Genomic DNA, 26,975 nt, shown 5'->3' with positions numbered 1-26,975 from the left:
TCTCTACTTTTAGGATTATACATTCATAATGTATCACGTTGACCGATAGGATTGAGAGGCAACCCAACCTTCATTTAAGGTAACTTTTCTTGTCCGTCCAGTTCACAATTAGGCATTCTGATGAATGCTTAATAAAATGACTACGAAACTTTTTCGTTGGTTCGCAGGTTCATCTATTTCGTGTTTCTGAAACTTCGTCTAAATTCGCTTACAACGTATGCTAATCAGGAAATAATGAAAGGTACTTTTACTTGATATTTAGTAACGCTAGACAAGCACTATCCCCATTCGTTCTAGTCTTGCATGTTACTTATCTTTTCTACTTGGGCCACCACTTTTCACTCACTTATAATTGACTTTTTTCACTTGTCTCATTGTTGTTCACTTAAGAATTCTTTTTCTGTACACTACTTGCTATAGGAGAACATCACCATTCGGTCTTTGCTTGGGATCTGTCAAATGTAACTCTGTAGCTTGTGGCACTAGTATCAATGTCTAAAGGATGACATAATCCAGATTGCTTATCCCTGTAAATTTCTGCTTGCAGCCTTGAGGAAGTTACTCTTTAGTAACGAAACACGTCTCGGCTGCCTATTGAGTTTTCTTTTGGATCCATGTACAGAAGAACTTCTAACAACGTGCTTTGGAATATGTATTAATAACAAACTGTGTTAAATATGATATTAAATAGTAAAAATATCTGATGTTTCGGATGTTCTCTATACGTAGTCTAATATTGGATGTGTTTTGCCTGATCGCTAATAAGTTGTGATTCTGTAAGACGGTCATGACTGAGAATTATCTTCCTTAGAAGCACTTGCTTCTTTGTTAAACAATTGAGTGTCGAGGTATAACAATTGTCTAATTAGCATATTTCATCATATGTTCGACCCTTTTGGCAATTGCCAAACCCTCATCCAAGGGTGGCTCATCTTTTAACCATAATTACTCTCTAATTTTATCATGAGCACTACTTCAAAACAAATAGATCTCTAATTCTTTCCTCTTCGGCACCACCAAGCTTGCAGGAGGCAGCAAGTTTTTCTAACCCTGGCACAAACTCTTCAACAGACTCATCCTAGTTTTGTCACGTAAACCAAAATGGTATCTTTCCATTATAGTGTTTACACGCGGTAGATAGTGTCGATCCACTTATAGTACACATATCTCATACTCATTCAATGCCCTCTGATCAGCAGCACTGAGTTCTGGCAAATGCTTAAGTACCTCCGTCCTTTCCCTCCTAGACAGTGAAGTAACAAAGAATGTTTACGTTCTGCACTTGAGTTTGTGCCACAGACTCTCGCATAGTTTACAAAGATGTTTTTCCATTTTTGCAAGAAAAATGGTGTTGAGTTACATTCTCCATGTTAACTTGGTAAAATCAAAGCCAGCTACTGGATCCGTACACCGTGGATGATGCAAAAGTGTCTTACTTTCCTTTAGATACATTTTTTGTGTTGAATCTTCATTCTGCTGCAACATTTTCAAACCCCTCTTTTTAAAAAAAACTACAAATTTGGTGAATACAAATCGGCTAAAACAAAGTAGTACTTGGATTTAATACTGAACTAGAGATAAGTCAGTCAGTATCACAAGCAGGGAGGTGCTGCTTTAATATTGAGGTAAGATCATTTCTTAGCCTTGGTAAAGCAGGATATTTTAGAGGCTAAACCAGTCAGTCATCAGTTATGAGGTCTAGTGAATCCTAATATAATTCCCAAGGTCTGACTCTGCATTCACCTGTGTACTTATGGTCTTCTTGCCCCAGTTAAATTATATGAGCTACAAAAAGGAATCTAGAGGTTTATGTACCCAAATTACAAAATACTGAACATCAAACTTACCTCTGTAGGCGATGGGGCAGAACAGCCTCCCAATCTAGATTTTTTTAAATAACTGCCACCAAAGTGGAACTGCATCTCCGCCAAATGTATCTTGAAAACAAAAAATCAAGTATGATGCCAAACAATCAAAGATTAGCCTTCATAGCAGTAATGCACAAGAAGGTAAAGCCAGCGGAGGACTGTAGTTCATTACACCCCATTTCTCTGCTCAATGCAAAGGTCAAAATCCTGGCTAAACTTCTAGCGATGCGACTGCTTCAAGTTGTGACCAAACTAGTCCACTCAGAGCAGTCAAGATTCATGCTGGGTGTAACACAGCCTTAATCTACACCGCCTCCGTGGAGTGAAGGAATAAATAGGTAAGATCAAAGGGGACTCAGCAATACTATCTCTTGATGCTGTCGTGGCCTTAGATATCGTCGAGTGACCATATCTGTTTGCGGTTCTCAAGTGTATGGGACTAGGTTAAAACTTCTTGACATGGATCCTCCTGCTATATGCAGAGCCATTGGCGTAGGTGGTGGTAAACCGACATACATCACGGACGTTTCCTCTTCATCGAGGAACAAGGTAAGGCTGCCCCCGGTATTCCCCTATGATCCCTTAAGGATGGCCACCACGGTGCTCAAGGCCACACCAACGTGAGCAGAACACTGCATCCGGACCTGGCATTATGCCCGTATTTTGAGGAAACCTAGGTCCTCATTTATGAAAAGTGACGCATCGCTGCGTGAAAACAGCGAAGACAGAATCGGACACTCTCAATGGACCACCATCTTGCTTTCCCATCTGTGAAATCCGACCTAGTACAACAGAATACAGTTTTGCAGATCGGGACCTAAATTAAATTTAGAAAAGTTCCAACCTTCCCACTACATTTAAACTGTTTGAGTTTTTTTTATATTTGTGAATTAAATTAAATATCTCATCATTTGTGTATGTGTTGGAGAAATGCTTGTTTTCATATTTTTGTGCATGGATATGCAGTTCAAATAATTGAAGTTGCTTAGGCTGGGGTCCCTATCTTCTAATAATAACTTAATGATGGTACCCGGATACCAATAATGATTCAGTGGGACTCCCTGGATCCCAGTAGTGATTAGGTGGGGTCCATCAAGTCAAAAGGTAAGAACCACTGCGCCTGGCCTATTGTTACATGCCATTTTTACATGTGCTACAAAGGTTCTTGTGCAGTATGATGGTGATCTGTTTGTTGAACATTTAGAACACTGATTCAGTTATTTAGATTAATAATGTCTTTGCAGAATTTTGTTGCAAACTGTGTCCAAGTATTTGGTAAATTAGCTACCTCAAGGACCAGAGCACTATCATGTGTGACAGAGCCATAGTTCTGGCCTCATTGGCCTCCATATTGTCATTCCACCATCCAAGGCAACATTTCTTCCAGGGATGTTGTTGGACCTAGCATCCTTGGCGTGGCTTCCCCAGACTTTTTGCCTCTACCTCCTGTATTTTTGGACACAGTGCTGGATTTTGTTTTGCTGGTTTAGATGCTTTGAGCACTTTGCCACTGCTGATCAGTGCCAAAGTGCAAGTGCTCCCTAGTTTGTCTTTTTTCGGAGGAGGGAAAGATTGGTGGATATGTTTGCCACTCTGAGATGAGCAACTATACTGCCGGGAGAGGGATGGACATTCTGCCAATTTTTTTCAGTTCTGTTACTGAACTCCTCTAAATGAGGCCCTAAAGCTCAAGACAACATTAGCTCCCACCATTATTACGTCTTTACGATTTGTCCTCAGTATAAGCAGTGAACCCCTAAATGAGGGCCACATTTTCTATTTATTGTACCTATATAAAGTTGTTCTCACATGTACTTGATACTGACAAAAAGCCACTAAGGTCTGATTCCATTTTATGTACGCCAGACTCCATCTTGGATAATGGAAGTCGTCATCTCCTAAATCTTAAACAATGGGAGTCACCATCTTTCCGATTTATGCAGAATCATTGTCATGTCTGCCATTTGATGAAGATGTCGTCTGACCTTATCTTTCTAAGCAATATGAAAATGTTGGGTCATTCGAATAATAACATAGATGCAACACTTGATGCAACATTCGTCTGAGTCAAATGTCTACTTTTCACCATTTCAAAGTTAAATGAGAACAAATACTGACATATAGTAGAAATAGTGCAGTCTGAATTGATGTCCTTTTACCTTATATGATCTTAAGGAAATGTCTGGGATGCACATCTAGATTCACATAAATAATCTATGTAAGACATTCCTAAACTTATGTCAGAAATTTTAAATTTCTGATAAGATGTAGTACATAAGGACTGCTACTTGAGCACTTGTCCAAAGAGATCCTTCCCTCAGATTATCGCACGAGATTCTGCCACAGATGTCTAACCTACTGCCAGCACACTTCTCACTACACAGATGGTACATCTCACCTAAAGTCGAAAAAGCTGCGTCCTCGAGGAAGACCACATCTTGTGTTTGCCTTTCGTAGGAAATACTGCCTTCTCGCCTCTGCAGAAAAAGACAGCTTTTGCTGTCAACAAGGTTTGCAGTGCATATCTTCTTCCTAAGAAACTCTAGAGTGCAAGTTGCTCTGCCTTCCATCCTCTTTAAGTGTAGTGCATAGAAGTAGACATTAGGGTGTTAGGTTCTATGTGACATTTTAACCATGTTGTATTTTGCATTTTTTGTATTTATACAGCGCATTATACCCAAAGGTGTCAAGGCACTAGTATAAAGGTAAGCAGCAGACTACATGGAAAGAGACCAGAACACTACCATCACAGGAGGGAAAAGGGTTATGTTTTCAATTGTGTGCGAAAGGCAACAGAAGAGGTTAAGCACCCAATGTGGACGAGCAGCATATTCCACAGCTTAGCAGTTGCATGCAAGCAAGCAAGCAAACTTTATTTGTATTAGTTCATTAAAACCATTACAAAAGAAATACAAACTTTAAAAAGAGAGAAAGTGTTGACCGAGAAAGAGCGGCTGCCCCACCTAGTTTTTCGAAATCTAGGTACACTCATTTTCAAAGGCAAGAAGACCTCAGCTGTCTCATGGGGATGTACCAATGAAAAGCAGTACTCAGGGTTAGAGGCCCATGGAGATTAAGATCTGTATGAACCAAACAAAGGGATTTAAAGATCACGTCTTTCCTGACTAGCAACCAGTTCAGGGAATGGTTGCCCTCCTTGATTGACACACAGTTAGGTACATCCAAAACAATTTGGGTTGCCACATTATGAATCACCTGGAGTCTATTCAGTGAGGAATTATTGATGTTTAGATACAGGGCATTTCATTATTTCAGACGACATGTAATGAGCCTGATAACCACTGCCACTCAAACAAGAACTCCTGGTCCTATTATCCTGTGTGCCGAAAGAGATGGTACTGTCAAAATCACCCCTAGATTTTTTGCTGAGACGAAGTTGTGACCATACAGAAATTTGTTCCTCAAAGAGAACATCCTACAGCTTAGAGAGCAAAATCAGCTACAAGGAAATGCTCTCAATTTATAAAGCTATGATTGCCGAGGCAAAGAAGAAGTTCTTTACCGAACAAATAGATAAGGCAAAAAACTCCAGCAGGCAACTCTATGAGATACCAAAACAACTGGCGTGAAGTACTCCCGATTTAGCGCCAACACCCTCTCAATCACTATGCGATGAGCTCGCACATTTCTTTGTCACGAAAGTAAATGACATATATTCGGCTTTCCGTTCAAAAATGGATATCTCCTTGAATCTCAGTTGCCGTATTGTTTCTAACTCCCCACTAGTGCAATTTGCAGATCTTACGGACGACCAGACAATGGATATTATCTCATCCATTAAAACAGGCTCAGCCGTAGACCCCTGTCCTTTTAGAGTCCTGCCTCCGGTAATGGACTCTCTGGTTACGGTGATCACACAATTATGTAATACCATGTTTAGATCTGGGATTTACCCAGACATACTGAAAAATACCCTTTTAAAACCACTGTTAAAAAATCAAACCTGGATAGGGACGAGTTAAAAAACTACCGACCTATAGCTAGCCTTCCTTTCCTAGCAAAGGTAGCTGAAAAAGCCATGAATCAACAGCTTTCATATTTTATTGAGGAACATCACCAGTTGGACAGTACCCACTTTGGATTCCGTAAATTCCATGGTACGGAAACGGCACTAATCAAGGCAGCTGATGACATTAGAGTCATTCGGGACCAGGGAGGAACGGCTGTCCTGGTGCTGCTTGATTTATCTGTAGCCTTCGACACGGTCGACCATAAGATTCTAGTCGACTGTGTCGGAAAAATGGGCATCCAACTGGTGGCCAAAGATTTGTTGGCCTCATTTCTGGCTGGGAGGACTCAGATGGTCACTCTAGGATCCTTCCAATCAGCTCAGTTGTCTCTGCCGTGTGGGGTCCCCAAGGCTCATCCCTAAGTCCGACACTGTTTAATATCTATGTGCCGGACCTGGCTAAACTCATTAAAGCCCATGGGATGAGCCTAACCTCATACGCAGACGACACGCAGCTGGTTCTGGCCATAAATAGCGATGGAGACAGGGTGGCAGAACGTTTTCAAGGAGGCATGCTAGCAATTGGGGAGTGGATGGCCTCCAATTGTCTTAAGTTAAACTCTGAGAAAACGGAGGTGGTCATCTTTGGACCTCTCTCACCAGGATGGTCTCCGGCTTGGTGGCCAGCATCTTTTGGAGTTCCTCCCAAGCCAGCTTCCAAGGTGAGAAACCTGGGAGTGACATTTGATGATGGCCTTAATTTCATGGCCCATGCTAGGAAAACAGCAGCTACAGCTTGTCATAAATTAAAACTGGTAAGGAATATTATTCCTTTTTTACCTGACACAGCTGGAAAACCCCTGGTGGTTGCCCTAGTTTTATCTTCCCTGGACTATTGCAATGGACTATTCGCAAATGCGCAGATTTGAGTGACTAACAAATTGCAAACCATTCAGAATGCGGCGGCCAGACTCCTCTCTGGAACACCCAGATTTAAATCTGTTTCAGACACAATAAGGAATTATCACTGGCTGCCGATTCGTAATTGAATCAAGTTTAAGACTTTATGTACAGTTTATAAAGCACTACATAATCAAGGTCCACAGTTTCTCAGGGATCAGTTAATTCCATATACTCCCTCTAGAAATCTTTGTTCCGCCACCTTGAATCAGCTAGCAGTGCCACGGACAAAAACTGTTACCTGGGGTGACCGTCGATTTGTGGTGTGGGCCCCTAAGCTAAGGAACACTCTTCCACAATCCATCAGGACCAGCCCCTCACTTCTGCTTTTCTGTAAGCGCTTAAAGACCTGGCTTTATAACCAATAAATTTGTAGCAAAACACTCTCTGAAGATCATAGTTGGTTTAGCGCCGAGACGCCTACGGGTATTCGTTCACGCTTAATAAATATCAATAATAAATAAATAAGTAATAAATAAAGATTGAAATATCCATTTTGTTTGCATTAAGTTTTAACCAGTTCTCTTTCATTCAGATGTTTATTTCAGACATACAGCATTTGAACCTTTCTGCAACCACCAAAACGTCATCTTCTGTGGAAATGATGATTTGGATGTCATCCACAGAGGACAACACCTGGAAACCAGATGACCGTACCAGCTTGGTCAAGGGTGCAACATGTAGATTAAACTGGGTGTGACTAAGAGAGGAGCCCTGCGGAACCCCACATGGAAGCTGGAAAGGTTCTGCCCTACAATTCCCACAACTCATGGTGTGGGTCCTACTGGTCAAAAAGGACTCCAACAGGGTCAGCGTGGTACCTCTCAACCCCACCTAGTGCAATCTTTGCACCAAGCGGGAGGGCGACACTGTTGCTTATAAGTCCAGCATTATCAGAATGGCTAAGCTTCCTTGACTCACCTAGCAACGAACGGAATCAGCAGTAGCCAGCAATGCAGATTCCGTGCTACAACCACTCTGAAAACCATTCTGAGAGGGATCCAGAAGGTCCTGAGTAGTAATGAACTTGGCTAGTTCATGGTTGATGTATTTTTCAAGAATCTTTGCTGGTGCAGGTAAGAGGTAAATAAGACAAAGGTTTGTCTTAGTCCTCAGGATCCCCATTGTTTTTTTTTAAGGGGGATAACTATTGCCTCCTTCAATAGTTGAGGAAATGTTCCAGTTATATGTACCTCGTTGTATACCTTTTCAAGAAAGGCAGCAATCTGATCTGGTACCAATTGGTACCAATTGTAAGACTCTGTGGGGGGGCATGGGTCATTAGGAGAGCACAATGTCATTTGCATGAGAAGATTTTTAACTTTTGAATGAGATTTGGCAGGAAGGCTGATAATGTAGCCATTGATTCTAGGTTAATCAAATCCTCATCTTTACCTACGAGGAGGGAGCTGTCCTCATTCACATTAAAACTGGATAAGATCTCCAGGGTCTTATTCCTAAAATGTTATGTTATGTTATGTTATGATGAATTTATTGAGCGAACTGTCACCGTGAGTTTCCTGGCGCTAATCGGACTTGGAGAAGGAAGAGGGGAGAAAAAAAAAGGGGAAAGAGGAAAGAGGTTAGTGAAGGGGAGGGAAGAGTAGTGTTTTTAGTGATTTCCTAAAGGAGAGAAGGGAGCAAGAAGACTTAAGTGGAAGTGGGAGGGAGTTCCACAGCTTAGGGGCTAGACAAGAGAAGCTGCGACCACCCGATCTAGAAAGATTGAAACGAGGAACGACTAGGAGTTGGAGATGGGTAGACCTAAGAGTGCGAGAAGGACAGTAGGGGGTGATTAGGCACTTAAGGAAAGCAGGGGAGGGGCCAGTGAGGGCTTTGAAGACCAGGCAGTGAACCTTGAAAGTGATTCTTTCACTGACTGGTAGCCAGTGAAGATGACGTAGCAGTGGTTGAGCCGACTGCCATTTAGGGATCTTGAAAGCAAGCCGGGCTGCCTGGTTTTGCACGATCTGTAACCTGGCCAGCTGAGATTTAGGGAGACCGTAATAGATTGAGTTGGAGAAGTCCAGCCGGGACATCACCAGGGCAATTAAAACTTGCAACAAGGCTTCAGGCGACAGGAAGTGAGCGACTTTCCGTATCCTGTAAAGCTGGAACATACAGGAGGATGTTACTGCGCTCACTTGTGCCTTGAGAGAGAGTCCGGAGTCAATCAGGACCCCAAGGCTTTTTACACATCCAGCAGGAGAAGGAGGTGTTCCGAGCTCAGCAGGCCAGTACTGAGGGCCCCAAAAAGGGGCACTTCTATACAGAAGTCTTGTGAGTTTTCCACAGCTTGCTGAACCGAGGAAGTGGGGAGATTTTTAAGCACTTAAAAAAGTTTGTTAGGAGTATTGGTGGCAGATCTTATTTTAGTAGTAGAATATGCAGACACTGCACCTTAGAAGCATGTTTGTACCTAAGAATCAACTTGTTCTGCTTATATTTTATTTCTGGTGAAATGATTATCCACCATCTCCATTCTTGACTTCAGCACTGATGTCTGAGGTCTTTTAATTCCTCAGAGAACCTTGGAGTAGATGCTTTGGTTTTGGTACCAGTTTTATTAGAAATCTGATTGATGGCAGTCGTCAACCAGGCATTTAGGGGATCTCCTGTATGTTCCTACGTACTGTATTTTCTTCGCAATTACTCATTCAGTGCTGATTACATATGTTCAGAGGAGATTTCATTCCACCTTCTGAATGAGATGGGTATACACTGCTTCTGGTCTTTATCCTTCTGCAAAGTGATTTTAAAAGCTATTGCTAGATTGTAGGAAAATGACCCTTTTTTGCATGGTTACCCACCACTGTTTGCCTGATGCTTAATGCTTCCTGACTAAGTGTGCCCTGGGTTCCTGCTAATCAGGTATGCAGGGCCTGTCTTCTCTCCCCAAAACTGTACCTTTGCTCCCACATTGGCACTCCTCTGGCCTACATGTAAGTCCCATGTAAAAGCTGTTAGGGGCACCAAGGGCCTTGTAGCTGGAGAAAGTCTCTGAGGGCTGGAGAATATATTTTGCCACCCTCAGAGACTTCTCCACTGATTCATACACACTACTAGTGCAGGTTGTGTGCCAAGGGGAAAACCAAAAACTACAAGTCGACATGGTATACCCAAAACACTGCCTGTGGCACAGGTCAGCAACCCCTTAAGCAGGCCTTACAGCCCTACGGTAGGGTGCACCATATGACAGGTGAGGGTACAGTGGCATAAGCCCTGGGTTCCTACAGTTCCAGTGCCATTCACAGGTATTGTAAGTGCAGTAAAGCCATTTAAAACCATGGACTGGAAGCTTGGCACCCGAACTCCACAGCTCCACAGCTCCACAATGGCTTTACTGATACCGGTGTTGGATTTAATACCAAATGCACTCCGATGTCATTTTAGAGACGCCCCTTGAAAAATGACATAACTCTTGTGTCCTGGCTGAGTGGCTGCTCACCAGCTGCCACCCCCAGACATGTTTCTGGACCCCTAGGTCGAGAGCCTTCCGCTCTCAGAGTCCTGAAACCAAGCAATCCTGGTAAGAGATGCCAAGCCTCCTCCCCCAGGATTGGCAGGGCCCATGAAGGTCCCCCTGCCGAACCAAACCTGGGACGTAGTGATCCCTGAGATATTTCAAGCCTCCCGAAGACACCTGCATTCTCTTTCTGGAGGATCTTCCCAACAGCGACCGGAGCTGGTAAGGAAACCAGATGCCTAAAGACACGACTGCACCCGACGCCCCACGGCCTTGGGTGGCCCAACCAATGGTTTCCAGGAATCCTCCCGCATTCCAACTTACCTCTCAAACTGGTGGTCACCTCTAGGAAGCCTCCCTGCCCGAACCTGCATTCTTTGTTCTGACTGGAGATCTCCCATTGAAAACAATAGAGCACCAGACGCCAACTCAGCACTCTGCACCCAGCCACCCCTGTGCCGCTGTGGGTGCACCTTGTGAGGTAACTCGGATCACCCTTTGCTCTGAGCTTACTTCAGTGGCTTGCGTGAGATCAGCCACCAACCAACGGCCACCAAGTTCCATAGGCTCACATTGGGCCTCAGTACTCTGTACCCGGCTGCCCTAGTGCCGCTGAGGGTGCTCTTTGAGTGCATCCTCGACTCTGGGGTAAACCTTGTTGCAACCCCAAAAACTCAACCCTCAAAACCGATTGCTAACCCACAAATTGACAGCCACATTTTCTTCCATAGGATTGCATCGACTGTCTTTCCTCTTAAAAAGTTCCAAGTGTTGACTTGTGTTTGTATGGAAACCCAAGCAACTGTCTTTTAATGTCAAAGTGCTTTACTTATCCTTATGTAGGAAATGTTATCTAGGTATACCACACTAAGTAGAAAAATACATCTTAAAAGTAATCTCAAGACTAATCTAAAAAGTAATTACAAAGTTCAACGGTCTTTAAATGTTTTACAAACCTGTAACAAAGTCAATTTCATCCAGCTTGCATATTCTTATCAACCTGTTTTGGAAATTACAATTTTATTTTTCTGTACCAAGTCCTGCTTGGTTCTAAAAGCAAAATACATCTAAATAAATATTTGTTATACAAACAATTGGTCTGAGTTCAGTCTTTGAGAGTGTGACATAAATTCTGAGTTCAGTCTTTGAGTGTGTGACATAAATTCTTGCCTGAATTTATATAATAAATGCTTAACACTACCCTCTGATAAAGCCTTACTGCTCACCTACACTACCACAAATATAGAATAAGGTCATATCTACTTTTACCTCTGTAAGCCTTTGAGGATCCACTGGACTCTGTGCACACTATACATTACTTAGATATAGTATATACAGAGCCAGCTTCCTACATAGGTGATCTGTCTAACATAACATAGCAGGAGATGGTATCCCATCACCAAAGCGGCAAGATTGACAAATACACCATCTAGTATATGGCCTGCTATATGGAGTTGGCAATATGGGATTTTAGAGCTTGGTTCCATGTCACGATGAACTTAAAATGAGAGCCACGGGGCGGTAGACCAAAAGTATTAAAAACCATGCCAACTCGTGGGTATCAAGAGGACTCGAATCTAACCTAGCGATAGTGTAATCTGGAGGGATGGCTGCTACTAAGTCAAGTCCTACGTCCTCCTTCACCCAGTAACGAACAAAAATCTAAGTCCAGGGTTAGGATCCACTCACTTATTTCAGTAATGTGTTTGACCATGCAACATGCGTTAATTAAGGCACACAAAATCATCCTGGTCAAGGGTACCCTGAACAGGTGTTCCCCTATGCCTTACAACTTTCTTTCTTTTTTGATGGATGAGTTCCAGAGTCTAACGTGCACACAGGATGCCAATTGCAATGCATACAGTAGCCCATAAGAGTCATCCCTGGGTAACAAATGTCACCTTCTCCTCTTGCAGCTTTAGGATGCCAGTTCATGAGATCAGAGTGAGAGTATTAAAAGTGGTTACTGTCTGAGTTCAAAAGGGCAGAATTCCTGGCCCCTGGCACTGTCCAGGTGCGGATGGGTTCAGACAGGCTTGCCTTTGTCACACCCTCATTAAACCAGCGGCACACCCTCGGCACCTGTCCGCTGCATGTCTGCACATCAGCCCGCATTTCTTCCCCCATTAAATACACGTGATTAGTGCTGGAGGGCTAACCTGCCCTTCTCCATGGTACGAACAAAATGGCAGGCGGGAGAGGAGAAAATAAGGCACAGTATCAATGCGGGCTCTAAAAGGCACTGCAAGATGAATGCAAAAGGAAGCAAGGACTAAAAATGTAAAGCTCACGATCACCATAAATATAGCAGCAACCTCAGGTTATTTTAAAAAAAAACACAAAATAGTCAGCCAAACCGGCCCTTGCAGAGGGCACCACTGCGATAGGTGCAGGTGCCAATGGAGTAATTGCAGGGACCACTGCTATGGGTGTAGGGCTCACTGGCTCCATTGTAACTCCTGAGGGGTCCTCACCCAAAGAATTCTCCCCTAGCGGCTGACAAGGGATGGGGGTTATGTCCTGATTCTTCCCCTTCTTGGGCCTAGCCCACCTGGGGAGCGGGTCCAATTCCCCCCTGGGCTTTGGGAGCACTATGGTTCGCTTAGGCCTGCCCACCGTCTCACCCTGCACTTCCACTCTTTGTCTAAGTTCTGCTAGGCTCTGCCCCATTTTTTCCACCTTTCTCCATCTCCTGTCCATCATCTGCATCCTAAGCATCATCGACTCCAACATATGTTCCATGCGGGAATGCTTTGCCCCACGCTTACTAGCCATAGCTGCTGGGCCAACACTTGTGAGGTAACTTACACACTGGTAGGTAAAAACACAGCGAACACAATGTTATCTATACTTAAATGATCTCTCCCGCTGAGAGTCTCCCTACACAGTTTTGCCTGGTCTGGAATTTGTCCAGTTCCTTACCTGAGGACTGTTGGAGGTGCACAAACTGGCCATAAGCACCACGCAACTGGAGCCGCACCACACCAGCTAACCTGGGTGTTGGGTGAGTTACCTCAAACCCGGCGGCCAACAGAAGCAGTGAAATAAAGGCCTGTCTGTGCCCTCTGTGAGTATTATCCTCTGGAACGTCCAACCTGCACCGCGGATCGTCCTTTCCCAGATAAACCGCACAAGTAGTCTGTGAGAATGGAAAAGAAAAGTTTTAAGATCTTGTACACTTAGAACGAGTGTCCCACAACACCCTGCAGCATTTAGACAATTCAGGCAGTAATTACAATTCCTTAATAATGTTGAAGCTAATACAGGCCAAATTCACAGTCCCAATGTGCCCTATTATCAAATAAATTCAGTGAGTTGCCAGGGTTAACCAGTCCCGGGGAAGCCCTTGATCCAGAAACAAATGTACAGCCCCCCTCTGCTCTCAATATATAATTACTGTAATAAAAGCCGTTCATGTGCCCCTCACATTGACCAAAAGTGCCCCTATCAATTGCAGGCAAAGTACTGTACTCCCTGTTGAGTCCAGTCATGTATGGCACCACTGGTGTAGCAGAAATATCCTTTGTATGCCCCACCAAACGAAAATGCCATAAACAGTAATCCCGTAATACACGAAAAATTGCCCCCTCTCCAGTTATTTTAAATTGAGGACCAAATACACTCTTATTTTAATTCGGTCCGGTATATTTATTCATACCTTTTAATCATATTCTTTTGTACAAAAAACGTTTCAAATGGCAGAAAGAGAATACACCAAACAAACAATTACTGACAAAACTTATTAGATGAACAATTAACAAAAAAACATATTCACGAAATTATCAAACAATAAATATACACAATACATCCAACATTCACTATACATTGCAGTGCAGAATTTTGCAATATATGAGATCAAATCAATGATCAAACTTCTTTACATAAACAAGAATGAAATTACTACATTCAAAGAGCAAATAGAGGCATGTATCACAATTATCCTGAAACACTTTAGTTGTTACAATTCGCTCTTGCTGGGGTAGCCGACGCGTTTCAAGTTTGGACCATGAGTGTCCAAACCATCTTCAGGGCTTTGTATAATTCTGTTGGGATGCAGAAAAACTTAGTTTTAATACAACCAAGTCGCCTCTATTTTTAAAAAAACTCCACCGTTTGGATAAAAACAAATGTACCTGTGTGATACTATGTGGTTTAACTTCTATCACTAGGGACGACTCTTTTCCTCAACTGTCAGGCAGTGCTCTGTGTTCAGCGAGCAACAGTCTGTGAAACAAACAACATATTGCCTATCTTTACTCATTGTAATGCCAGGGATTTAAAGACCACCTAATACTAATTTGAGAATGGTTTTTCGTACCTTGAACTGCGCTATCTTGCGTTGCACCGGGGGGCGGGAGAATGTCTTGTTCCTTGTTCTTATGATCCTAATTAAATTACATATAACCTGCTTTTAGATAACCCTTAAATGTCAACTAGGAGGAATAAGTACGTGTTATTCCCAAACCCGTTTCGTACCTTCAAATCATGTAATGGTACCAGTCAAAGGCCTTTGTTTTCTTTCTTTCTCTTTAAGTCCTCCACGTCTACCTGTTTATATAACGCACTTGTGAGTACACAATATTTATAGAGATTCACATGTTTACATAAAACCGGCAGCCTGACTACAGAAACAGGTCTACATACCTGAATCTTCGGTAGAGCAAGGCATCGCCTCTCGCCTCCCGTCTACCGCCCCGTCCGGGGCTGTAGGAAAAACGGCTTCGCCTTCTGTTTAGTGCTTGGCGGGTTCCGCTTGGAATAAAAAATCTCCCGTTCTGTTCGAAAAAATCAAGCACATTATTAAACGCTTCGCGTTCAGCGGGGTGAAAAAATGAGATTCTGCGCTACCGCGTAGATTTCATTACCTGCATTCGCAGTGCGCTCTTTTTCTGTTATGCTCCTCGGTTGCTACTAGCTCGAGTGTGTAGCTAGCCGCCATGTTGTCTAACTATAAAAAGGGACTTACTTGTAAAGTCAATGCATTGTGGGAGTTGTAGTGTGTTTAAAATTGGAACGCATGAATCATGGTTGCGTGGGTGACAAATTGTTTTTTTGGGGATACCTATATTATTAGAAAGATAAAAATCACACAAGTATTGTCATTAATACTCAAAAGGAATGCATATTTTAGTACATCACTTCCTGAATCAAGAACTTTTGCTGCAAGCTTTGCAAGGATAACCGGGCAGTGTGATGGAAAGTCTCAAATTCTTGACAATTCAGTCATATTATTTAATCCAGTCATTGTACAGTTAAATTTAAGGATAAGGTATGCTTCCTTCTCAAGTAGCATCCTTTCAATGTCCGCAGGGCGTTGTACATTGCTCATTGTATGGAGGACAGACCACCTGAAGTCGGTTTCACTATGTGACATCTCAACGAAATGTTCAACCATAGGAGCTGTGAGTATTTTCTTTTTAATTCTCGACCTGTGTTGTCCTATTCGGAGGTTAACCTGCTGATTTGTTTTGCCTATGTAGATTTTTTGACAAGGGCAAATGATCACATAGATCACGTTTTTGGTTTTGCAATTTGAAAAACTTAGATGTCGCCACTTAACTCCTTGGTGCTGGAACTCATTACCTTCGATCGTGTTTCCACATGCAACACAATTGCCGCATCTGTGGTGGCCCTCTAATGGTTTCATGTCCCATAATGCTCGAAGGTCATGTTTTGGCTGAGATTTTGGAAGATCTGCTCTCACTATTTGTTCCCCTACGCTTTTATTCTTTTTATATGCGAAGATGGGACGCGGAAAGGGGCATTCTAAATTTTCAAGCAGGTGCCAATTTTTAAGCACCGCTTGCCTGAGGTTATGCGTGTCTGGCCCAAAGGTTGTAACGCAAACTAGTTTATCCAGTTCCTTCTTCTCTTTAACCTGTAGTAGAGTTTCTCGAGGGGTACATCTGGCCCTTTTGAGGGAATTCTTCAACAGTTTTCGTGGGTAACCTCTGTAGGTCATTTCATTACAGAACGCCTGGGCATGATGGTCATAGTCAGCTATCTCGGAGCAATTTCTCCGGATGCGCAACATTTGTCCATACGGCAAATTGGCCTTCAAGCTTCTGGGGTGGTAGCTTTTGTGGTGCAAAATGGTGTTTTTATCAGTCAGTTTTTTATATAAGGACGTCTTTAATTTACAATCCTCACAGGTGACCTCTACATCCAAAAATGTCATTCTGGTGGTACTTGTCTCAATAGAGAATTTGATATCCCTATGCCTGTTATTAATCCAGTCATGGAACGCCAAGAGGTCCGTCTGGCTCCCCTGCCACAGGAGCCAGACGTCGTCTATGTATCGCCACCATTGTTTGATGTTACATTTGTATGGGTTATTATTCTCTATAAATAGAGACTCATACTGTGCAATGTAGAGCACTGCCATTTCTGGGGCATAAGGACACCCCATGGCAGTGCCCTTGATTTGCATATAAAACCGCTCATTAAACGTAAAGTAGTTCTTTTGCAAAGCTATTGCTGCAAGCTTTAAAATGAAGCTGGTTGGCACTCTATGTGGCTTTTCCCTTTTCTCTAGGAATAGTTCAATTACCTCTAATGCCTCTTCTTGAGGTATTTGTGTGTAGAGGGACGTGACGTCCATGGTTGCCATTATTTGTGTAGTTGGGTCAAAGGTCAATCCTTCTACTTTCAGTAGGAAATCTGTAGTATCTCTGAGATACGATTTTACCTCCGTCAAAAAGGGCTTTAAAAAGAAATCCACATATTTGGATATTGGTTCCAAACAGGAATCGCAGCCCGAAACAATCGGACGCCCTGGTGGTTCGGCTAGGTTCTTATGTATTTTGGGGAGTAAATATAGGACTGGTATTCGTGGGCATTTTTTATTCAAAAAGTCAAATTCTTTACTCCCCAAAAAACCTTCCTCTTTCCCTTGTGTTAACACTTGAGCGATCAATCCTTGGATCTGTTTTGTGGGGTCCTCATTGAGGGCTCGATACCATTCAGTGTTGTTAACCTGTTTCAATCCCTCAGCGACATATTTTTCGCGGGGCCAGATGACAACTGCTCCTCCCTTGTCCGCCTGCTTTATGACAAGCGAGGGATCTTCTTTCAGACTACATATTGCTTGTAATTCTCCCTTGCTGATATTGGGAGGTACATACTTCTTAGTTCTTTCCATTTTATTTATTGAAGAAAGCATGATTTGTTCAAATGCTAGTATTTGCTTTGGAATGTTTTGCTGTGGGACAAATTTAGATTTATTTCTTAGCCCAGTTGCCTCAGTATTTTGAAGAGCCGGCTGGTTAAAAAAGAAGGCCTTTAACCTGAGTTTCCTGCAACACTCCAACGTTTCTATCTTCAATTTTGTATAGTCTGTTCGTTTGCGAGGGACGAATTTCAATCTTGGTTTGAAATTCGTCCCTTGCAAACGAACAGACTATACAAAATACTGAGGCAACTGGGCTAAGAAATAAATCTAAATTTGTCCCACAGCAAAACATTCCAAAGCAAATACTAGCATTTGAACAAATCATGCTTTCTTCAATAAATAAAATGGAAAGAACTAAGAAGTATGTACCTCCCAATATCAGCAAGGGAGAATTACAAGCAATATGTAGTCTGAAAGAAGATCCCTCGCTTGTCATAAAGCAGGCGGACAAGGGAGGAGCAGTTGTCATCTGGCCCCGCGAAAAATATGTCGCTGAGGGATTGAAACAGGTTAACAACACTGAATGGTATCGAGCCCTCAATGAGGACCCCACAAAACAGATCCAAGGATTGATCGCTCAAGTGTTAACACAAGGGAAAGAGGAAGGTTTTTTGGGGAGTAAAGAATTTGACTTTTTGAATAAAAAATGTCCACGAATACCAGTCCTATATTTACTCCCCAAAATACATAAGAACCTAGCCGAACCACCAGGGCGTCCGATTGTTTCGGGCTGCGATTCCTGTTTGGAACCAATATCCAAATATGTGGATTTCTTTTTAAAGCCCTTTTTGACGGAGGTAAAATCGTATCTCAGAGATACTACAGATTTCCTACTGAAAGTAGAAGGATTGACCTTTGACCCAACTACACAAATAATGGCAACCATGGACGTCACGTCCCTCTACACACAAATACCTCAAGAAGAGGCATTAGAGGTAATTGAACTATTCCTAGAGAAAAGGGAAAAGCCACATAGAGTGCCAACCAGCTTCATTTTAAAGCTTGCAGCAATAGCTTTGCAAAAGAACTACTTTACGTTTAATGAGCGGTTTTATATGCAAATCAAGGGCACTGCCATGGGGTGTCCTTATGCCCCAGAAATGGCAGTGCTCTACATGGCACAGTATGAGTCTCTATTTATAGAGAATAATAACCCATACAAATGTAACATCAAACAATGGTGGCGATACATAAACGACGTCTGGCTCCTGTGGCAGGGGAGCCAGACGGACCTCTTGGCGTTCCATGACTGGATTAATAACAGGCATAGGAATATCAAATTCTCTATTGAGACAAGTACCACCAGAATGACATTTTTGGATGTAGAGGTCACCTGTGAGGATTGTAAATTAAAGACGTCCTTATATAAAAAACTGACTGATAAAAACACCATTTTGCACCACAAAAGCTACCACCCCAGAAGCTTGAAGGCCAATTTGCCGTATGGACAAATGTTGCGCATCCGGAGAAATTGCTCCGAGATAGCTGACTATGACCATCATGCCCAGGCGTTCTGTAATGAAATGACCTACAGAGGTTACCCACGAAAACTGTTGAAGAATTCCCTCAAAAGGGCCAGATGTACCCCTCGAGAAACTCTACTACAGGTTAAAGAGAAGAAGGAACTGGATAAACTAGTTTGCGTTACAACCTTTGGGCCAGACACGCATAACCTCAGGCAAGCGGTGCTTAAAAATTGGCACCTGCTTGAAAATTTAGAATGCCCCTTTCCGCGTCCCATCTTCGCATATAAAAAGAATAAAAGCGTAGGGGAACAAATAGTGAGAGCAGATCTTCCAAAATCTCAGCCAAAACATGACCTTCGAGCATTATGGGACATGAAACCATTAGAGGGCCACCACAGATGCGGCAATTGTGTTGCATGTGGAAACACGATCGAAGGTAATGAGTTCCAGCACCAAGGAGTTAAGTGGCGACATCTAAGTTTTTCAAATTGCAAAACCAAAAACGTGATCTATGTGATCATTTGCCCTTGTCAAAAAATCTACATAGGCAAAACAAATCAGCAGGTTAACCTCCGAATAGGACAACACAGGTCGAGAATTAAAAAGAAAATACTCACAGCTCCTATGGTTGAACATTTCGTTGAGATGTCACATAGTGAAACCGACTTCAGGTGGTCTGTCCTCCATACAATGAGCAATGTACAACGCCCTGCGGACATTGAAAGGATGCTACTTGAGAAGGAAGCATACCTTATCCTTAAATTTAACTGTACAATGACTGGATTAAATAATATGACTGAATTGTCAAGAATTTGAGACTTTCCATCACACTGCCCGGTTATCCTTGCAAAGCTTGCAGCAAAAGTTCTTGATTCAGGAAGTGATGTACTAAAATATGCATTCCTTTTGAGTATTAATGACAATACTTGTGTGATTTTTATCTTTCTAATAATATAGGTATCCCCAAAAAACCAATTTGTCACCCACGCAACCATGATTCATGCGTTCCAATTTTAAACACACTACAACTCCCACAATGCATTGACTTTACAAGTAAGTCCCTTTTTATAGTTAGACAACATGGCGGCTAGCTACACACTCGAGCTAGTAGCAACCGAGGAGCATAACAGAAAAAGAGCGCACTGCAAATGCAGGTAATGAAATGTACGCGGTAGCGCAGAATCTCATTTTTTCACCCCGCTGAACGCGAAGCGTTTAATAATGCGCTTGATTTTTTCGAACAGAACGGGAGATTTGTTATCCCAAGCGGAACCCGCCAAGCACTAAACAGAAGGCGAGGCCGTTTTTCCTACAGCCCCGGACGGGGCGGTAGACGGGAGGCGAGAGGCGACGCCTTGCTCTACCGAAGATTCAGGTATGTAGACCTGTTTCTGTAGTCAGGCTGCCGGTTTTATGTAAACATGTGAATCTCTATAAATATTGTGTACTCACAAGTGCGTTATATAAACAGGTAGACGTGGAGGACTTAAAGAGAAAGAAAGAAAACAAAGGCCTTTGACTGGTACCATTACATGATTTGAAGGTACGAAACGGGTTTGGGAATAACACGTACTTATTCCTCCTAGTTGACATTTAAGGGTTATCTAAAAGCAGGTTATATGTCATTTAATTAGGATCATAAGAACAAGGAACAAGACATTCTCCCGCCTCCCGGTGCAACGCAAGATAGCGCAGCTCAAGGTACGAAAAACCATTCTCAAATTAGTATTAGGTGGTCTTTAAATCCCTGGCATTACAATGAGTAAAGATAGGCAATATGTTGTTTGTTTCACAGACTGTTGCTCGCTGAACACAGAGCACTGCCTGACAGTTGAGGAAAAGAGTTGTGCCTAGTGATAGAAGTTAAACCACATAGTATCACACAGGTACATTTGTTTTTATCCAAACGGTTGAGTTTTTTTAAAAATAGAGGCGACTTGGTTGAATTAAAACTACGTTTTTCTGCATCCCAACAGAATAATACAAAGCCCTGAAGATGGTTTGGACACTCATGGTCCAAACTTGAAACGCGTCGGCTACCCCAGCAAGAGCGAATTGTAACAACTAAAGTGTTTCAGGATAATTGTGATACATGCCTCTATTTGCTCTTTGAATGTAGTAACTTCATTCTTGTTTATGTAAAGAAGTTTGATCATTGATTTGATCTCATATATTGCAAAATTCTGCACTGCAATGTATAGTGAATGTTGGATGTATTGTGTATATTTATTGTTTGATAATTTCGTGAATATGTTTTTTTGTTAATTGTTCATCTAATAAGTTTTGTCAGTAATTGTTTGTTTGGTGTATTCTCTTTCTGCCATTTGAAACGTTTTTTGTACAAAAGAATATGATTAAAAGGTATGAATAAATATACCGGACCGAATTAAAATAAGAGTGTATTTGGTCCTCAATTTAAAATAACTGGAGAGGGGGCAATTTTTCGTGTATTACAAGTATATAGGGCCCAGCCCTCCTTCAGCCCCACCAAGGGTCTACCTCCTTTTTGTGTTCAATAAACAGTAATCCCAGCAGGCTGTTTAAAATCGTCCCCAATCCTCCTGCTGCGCCATGGCTCGATTGGCAGAATGGCCCGCCTGTGCAGCCCTTACCTGCCAGACCAGCCGAGACTTTCTTCTGGACGGCTGTCAGCTTGCATCAGCCTGACCCCCCACGAGCCTTTACAATACCTCCTTAGCGCCCGTGTGCGCTGCTCGTCACCAGGGTGCACAGCAATGCTCCTCCTCTCGGCGGGACCGACAACTCTCCCTCCACGAGTGGATCATCGTGGTCAGGCCGCTTATCACAACGACACACAACGCTGGGTGCCGTCCTCATCTTCCCCTGCCGCATGCTCTCCACACCGCCAGGCGAACCTGCAGTGGAAAAAGGGGGAAATAACACGCCATGCGATCCTATACTGCTTCCCTTCGAGCCTCGCGTCCGCCAGGACCTGAAAAACATATAACAAAAATAGAGTTACAGCTTCCAAGAGGCTGAGGTGCAGACCGTGGAGCGCGGAGTCAAAGAGGCCAACTCCCGTGCTCCTAGGCCTTTTAAACCATGCACTGGACAGACCGGTTCTGACAGACCTGACCCTTGGTCCCCATTGACCCGGAAGCGATTCAATCGCCTCCGGGTCACTGGGGAGTCCTGCGTCCAATCCGCAATGAGGAGCAGCCTCCACGGCATAGTGACGCGGCGGGTCGCGCACCACCACGGAGAGCCGGTGAGGGATTTATGACGGTACAACGCGTACCGTTACAGCGCGTCCCTTTACGACGCAGTTTTAACAACGCAAGTTGTTACAACGACTTGCGTTGGGGGGCGCTGATAGTGAATAGTTTAATTTACTATTCCAACACCAGTCCCCGTGGATAGTAGGGAAGGAGTTGGATAGTAAATTAAACTATCCCCTATCCTAGAGCGCCCTCCAGCGAAAGTCGTCGTAACGACTTTCGTTGTTAAAACTGCGTCGTAACGGTACCGCGTTGTAGCGGTTCCGTTGTAAAGGATGTTTCCCCGCCGGTGAGGGGGGTGAGCGGTGCCCCACCATACTTGCGGCGGGCCGATGCCGGCCCGCCTTTCTCTCCTTACAGCAGGACCCAGTAAAAGTACAATAGTGGCAGTAAAATGCAATTAAAAATAAGTAAAAGCAGATAAAAACAGTGAAACACGCTCCTAAATGAAGAGGAGCTTCTCGTGTTAGAAATTTTCATTTTATTCTTGTTATTTAAAACCTGTCTTGTTGCTGTTTTCTTAGTATTCTGTGTAATGGTTTTAAATGTTCTGAGAAACAGATTGTTCCTTCAGTAATAAATACTTTTTACTGAAAAGTGTTCATTCTTATTAGTGCAGCGTATGTGTGATATCGTGAATAACAAAATAGGTTTGTTTCTGTTACCATGGTGCCTCTGATCCCATCCTAGGTATTAATAGTAACCCAAAACCAATACTTATATTTTTAAGTACACAATGAGTAGAGTTTTGTAGGGCTACAATAACTTTCCTTTCAAATTCATCGTTGGGGCAGTAAACGTTCGCCCTTGTCACCCATGGGTGGCAAAGCACACCTTTTAGAACTAAGCTAAAATGTATGATAGTGTCAACTTTGCCTAGAATACTTTTCTCATAAATAAGCATGTACTGGGTTGAACTGGGAATTAAGAACAGCTGTGGAAATGATCAAATGCTGATCAAATACTGGTCTTGGGTGAAATTTGAAATCAGACAGCAATAGTTGCATAATTTTCTGAAGTTTACGTTTCCATGTTACACAAAATTCCCCAAATTACACCATTATTCCCTGTTGTGTAATAGGTTGCCATTTGTGGAAAAATAATAGTATGGGAGCAAAGAAACTAGAACATCGGTGACTGTTGCTAATGGCATTTATCTTGTGCTCTATTTTTAGTGTGAAAATCACCATTACATCAAATGTAAGCGAACAGCCACGTTTCGCCCTAAAATATAGCACTAATTGACAGAGTTGTATTTCACAGCAATTACCCGTAAATTCGCATAATTTTCCGGAGATTTGACGTAATTAACAAATTATGTGAATTTCACACAGCCCTATTATACAGCCCCAGAGTACATTATATGAGTACAGTGAGTAAGTCTGAGTCATTCTCAGTGTGAGTTTGGTGGGAAGGGGTGACAAATGAAGAATTCTTTATATATGAGGGTAACATAATTTATTTCATAGCGCACTTTCCCCCCAAAAATGACAATAAGATCCATGGGTTTCACAGACAGTTTCAAGAAGCGATTATTAAAATATTCAGAGTATCAGCACAGTACTCATGAACATTATTTCTTAGCAGCAGAAAATCATTTATGTGCTGGTCATCAGTAGCATTAAGGTTCTACTCTTTGTCCGTTCATATGTTCACCTGTGTATGTGCGTGCGGTGCAAGGCTAGTCCTAATTATACCCTCCTGCTGTAAGACGCAACATGTGCATCAATATTTTTCTGCTTAATTTGCAAAAAATGTAAGTTTCAGGGCCCTTCTCTGGAGGCCACTACAGCTTGCACCTCCCATAGGCCCTTCCAGCACTGCCAATGTCAGTGCCAAAACAGCTTCTAGCCATCACGCTCTTACCAGTGAAAATTCCGACTATTCCGGTCACCCAAAGCTATTGCAATGGTCTGAATGTCAGGTATTAATAATTGTTTATGTATATTCAATTATTAAACACTCCATTGTTTTGCTCACCTCAAAATTAGCCAAACAGCACAACAAGGTGGTTCAGGTTTCATAAGTGTTGGTGTTAAGAATTACCTGTCTGTGCCCAGCACCAGTAAACATTGGCTCACATTAACCTCTAATGGGCTTATTTATGAGAGGCGTGAACCGCCAGATCGTCCATTTCTAACGCGTCGGTGGCGCAAGCTCTCAATAGTATCTATGAGGCAACGCAAAGCCCCTCTGCGTGGCTTTGTATGGCCTCATAGATATGGAGTAAGACAAACCAGCTCAAGTCGCTGCCTTGCTTTACTCTGTGTCAAAGAGGTGTTCCATGAACATTGTGCTCGGTTTTCCCACCAAACACACGTGGATTTTAACGCAGCCTCAGATTTACTTAATCACTTAAACCTGGGGCAGCACCAAAAAAGTAAGCCTCCCCAAAGCAGGCATACGAGGAGAGATATTTGTATTTTTTTTTCCTCTTTCCATGTGTACTGCATTCTGCAGCACACATAGAAAGAGGATAACGTGTCTCTGGATTGTTTTTGTGCAGGAAGATGCCCCTTCCTGCATAAAAACAATGATGCCTACAAAGGAGACACCCTTGCACCAAGGTACAACGGGGCCCGTGTTGGAGCAAGGAAGAAAATTGTGCGCCAGCCCTGGGGGAAAGGACAGGTATGCACCGTATTTCTTAAATGCAGTGGGCCTCACTTCTCAGTGCGCACTCCTTGCGACATACCTGATGCGTCATATTTAATGTATGACGCATCATGTCGCAAGGAGTTACAGATACGTCAGTATTTCTGACGTATCTGTAAGCGCAAAAGTGACGCATTGCTGGAGTGTGTCACAAAAGTGACGCAACTCCAGCAATGCGTCCTTTCACATGGGGCAAGCCCCATGAGAAAGGGCCTGCACCAGTCTTACGCCTGCTGTGGGGCAGGCTCAAAATTTTGACGCAACGGCGTCCTAGAAGTGACGCAGTGAAATCTCATAGATTTCACTGCGTCACTACTATGAGGCTTTTTGCGGGGGAACGCCCCCCCCTGCATACATTATACCCTACGCAGGTATAATGTAGAACAGGGTTTTACAAAGTGACGCATGTGTTTAGATGTGTCACTTTGTAAATAGTGCGCAACAGGAGGCATGTTTTATGCCGCCGATGCATCACAAAATGTGACGCATCGGAAGCGCAAAACTGACGCAAGGCCCAGTGCATTCCTGCCCTTTCTCATTACCGTGGTGCAGCGCAGCGAGAAGAACTTGAGGCGCTGCCTAATTCCTGATAAATGTGTCCCTAAATATTTTCTTAATGTAACAAGTGTTCCTCGTCAGTATTGCACTCATGGGCCACAACATTACGAGGGCATAAAAGGGCAGGCTTATTACCAAAACTATTTCAAAAGTAGGCCTGTGATTTTAGATTGTTAATTCCCCTTTCATCCTCGCTATACGCCTTTCTATGATATGATTACTTTTGCTTGGGTCACAAGTTGTTGCTAAAAACAACGGGGCATATTACCAAGCAATAGCGATAATTATCGCTATTGCTTGGTTAGAGACAAAAATTTACCCCTAAGCTGCGGCGATTTTTATCGCAAATAAACCTCGGTATTACCAAGGTTTATCGCAAATGCAATAAAAATCGGCCGCAATGCATGAATATCGCTGAAAAGTCCGCGATATTCATGCATTATCGAGCTAATGCTCTTAGCCATGTTATCCACCTCCCATTGGATAACATGGCTAAGAACTGCTCAGGGCAGGTGTTAGCTTTTGGAGATATTCGCGCTTAGCGCGAATATCTCCATAAGTTGGTAATAGGAGATAGCGATGTTAGCGACTGTTTCCAGTCGCTAACATCTTGGCACGCCCACTTTGCATGTCATTAGTGATAAATATCACTGACATGCAAAGTGGGGCATAAGATGGTTGCTATCTCCTACTAGCTGTCGCTCACTGGTGTTAGCGACAGCTAGGTAATAGGGAGATAATTTTATCTCCGCTTTCTTGGCTTTTAAAGCTAAAAAAGCGGAGATTAAGCCCCTTGATAATATGCCCCAACATTTCGTAAGGGGATTAAAAGTGATTTTATTTTCAGATTTTTACGGAAAAATTATGAAAATGCCTTCCCCCATCCGACCAGAAAATGAAAATCAGCACTGCCTGGAGATGCTGCATAACAGGCGTCTAGAAACCGATTCTCAATGGAATTACGTTTGCAGTAATATCGGTTATTGTAGGTTTGGGGTTGCTTTTCTCCATTTTTAAACATGACTATCAACTAAGGTCAATTACCTGCTCAGTGCAGCATCGGCCTTTTATTTACTGCACACCACATTCTCATTTTAAACCTACTTGCAGTTTTTTTATTGTAATAAATGCCTGGCATATACTGTTGACATCCCATTACGCCCTCTTAAATTCAATGTCTGAGTGCATGGAAGGCAATTAGATTAGTGTTGTTTTCCTGTAAAATAAGCATTCTTATCCTACGACCCATTACCTTGCAGTTACTGCTTTGCCTCCAAACCCACTATGCACTAGTACAAAATCTGTTTTCTGCAGCCCTGTTGATAAGTTACTCTTTTCGCTACAAAATCTGTAATTGTGAATAATATGTTTGACACAGGCGTAGTTAACGAGCTTTCTGTGGCCTACAGGCTTTTCAATAACGAGATTTTTCCCCCCATGGTCCTAAACGGAATATTTTAAATATGCAGAAACTGCGTCAATGAAAGAATCGATACAGTCTGATGTAATTGCGCTAATTATAACACATCTTGGAATAACGTCACTTCTACCTCAGGCCTCTGCAAGGAAGCAAAGTGTATTTTAACACTCCTGCTGTTAAACGCAGTGTCACCGATTTAAAA

This window comes from Lissotriton helveticus, chromosome 6 (assembly GCF_964261635.1).
Source record: "Lissotriton helveticus chromosome 6, aLisHel1.1, whole genome shotgun sequence".
Taxonomy (NCBI): Eukaryota; Metazoa; Chordata; class Amphibia; order Caudata; family Salamandridae; genus Lissotriton; species Lissotriton helveticus.
Note: the sequence above shows the minus strand (reverse complement) of the source record.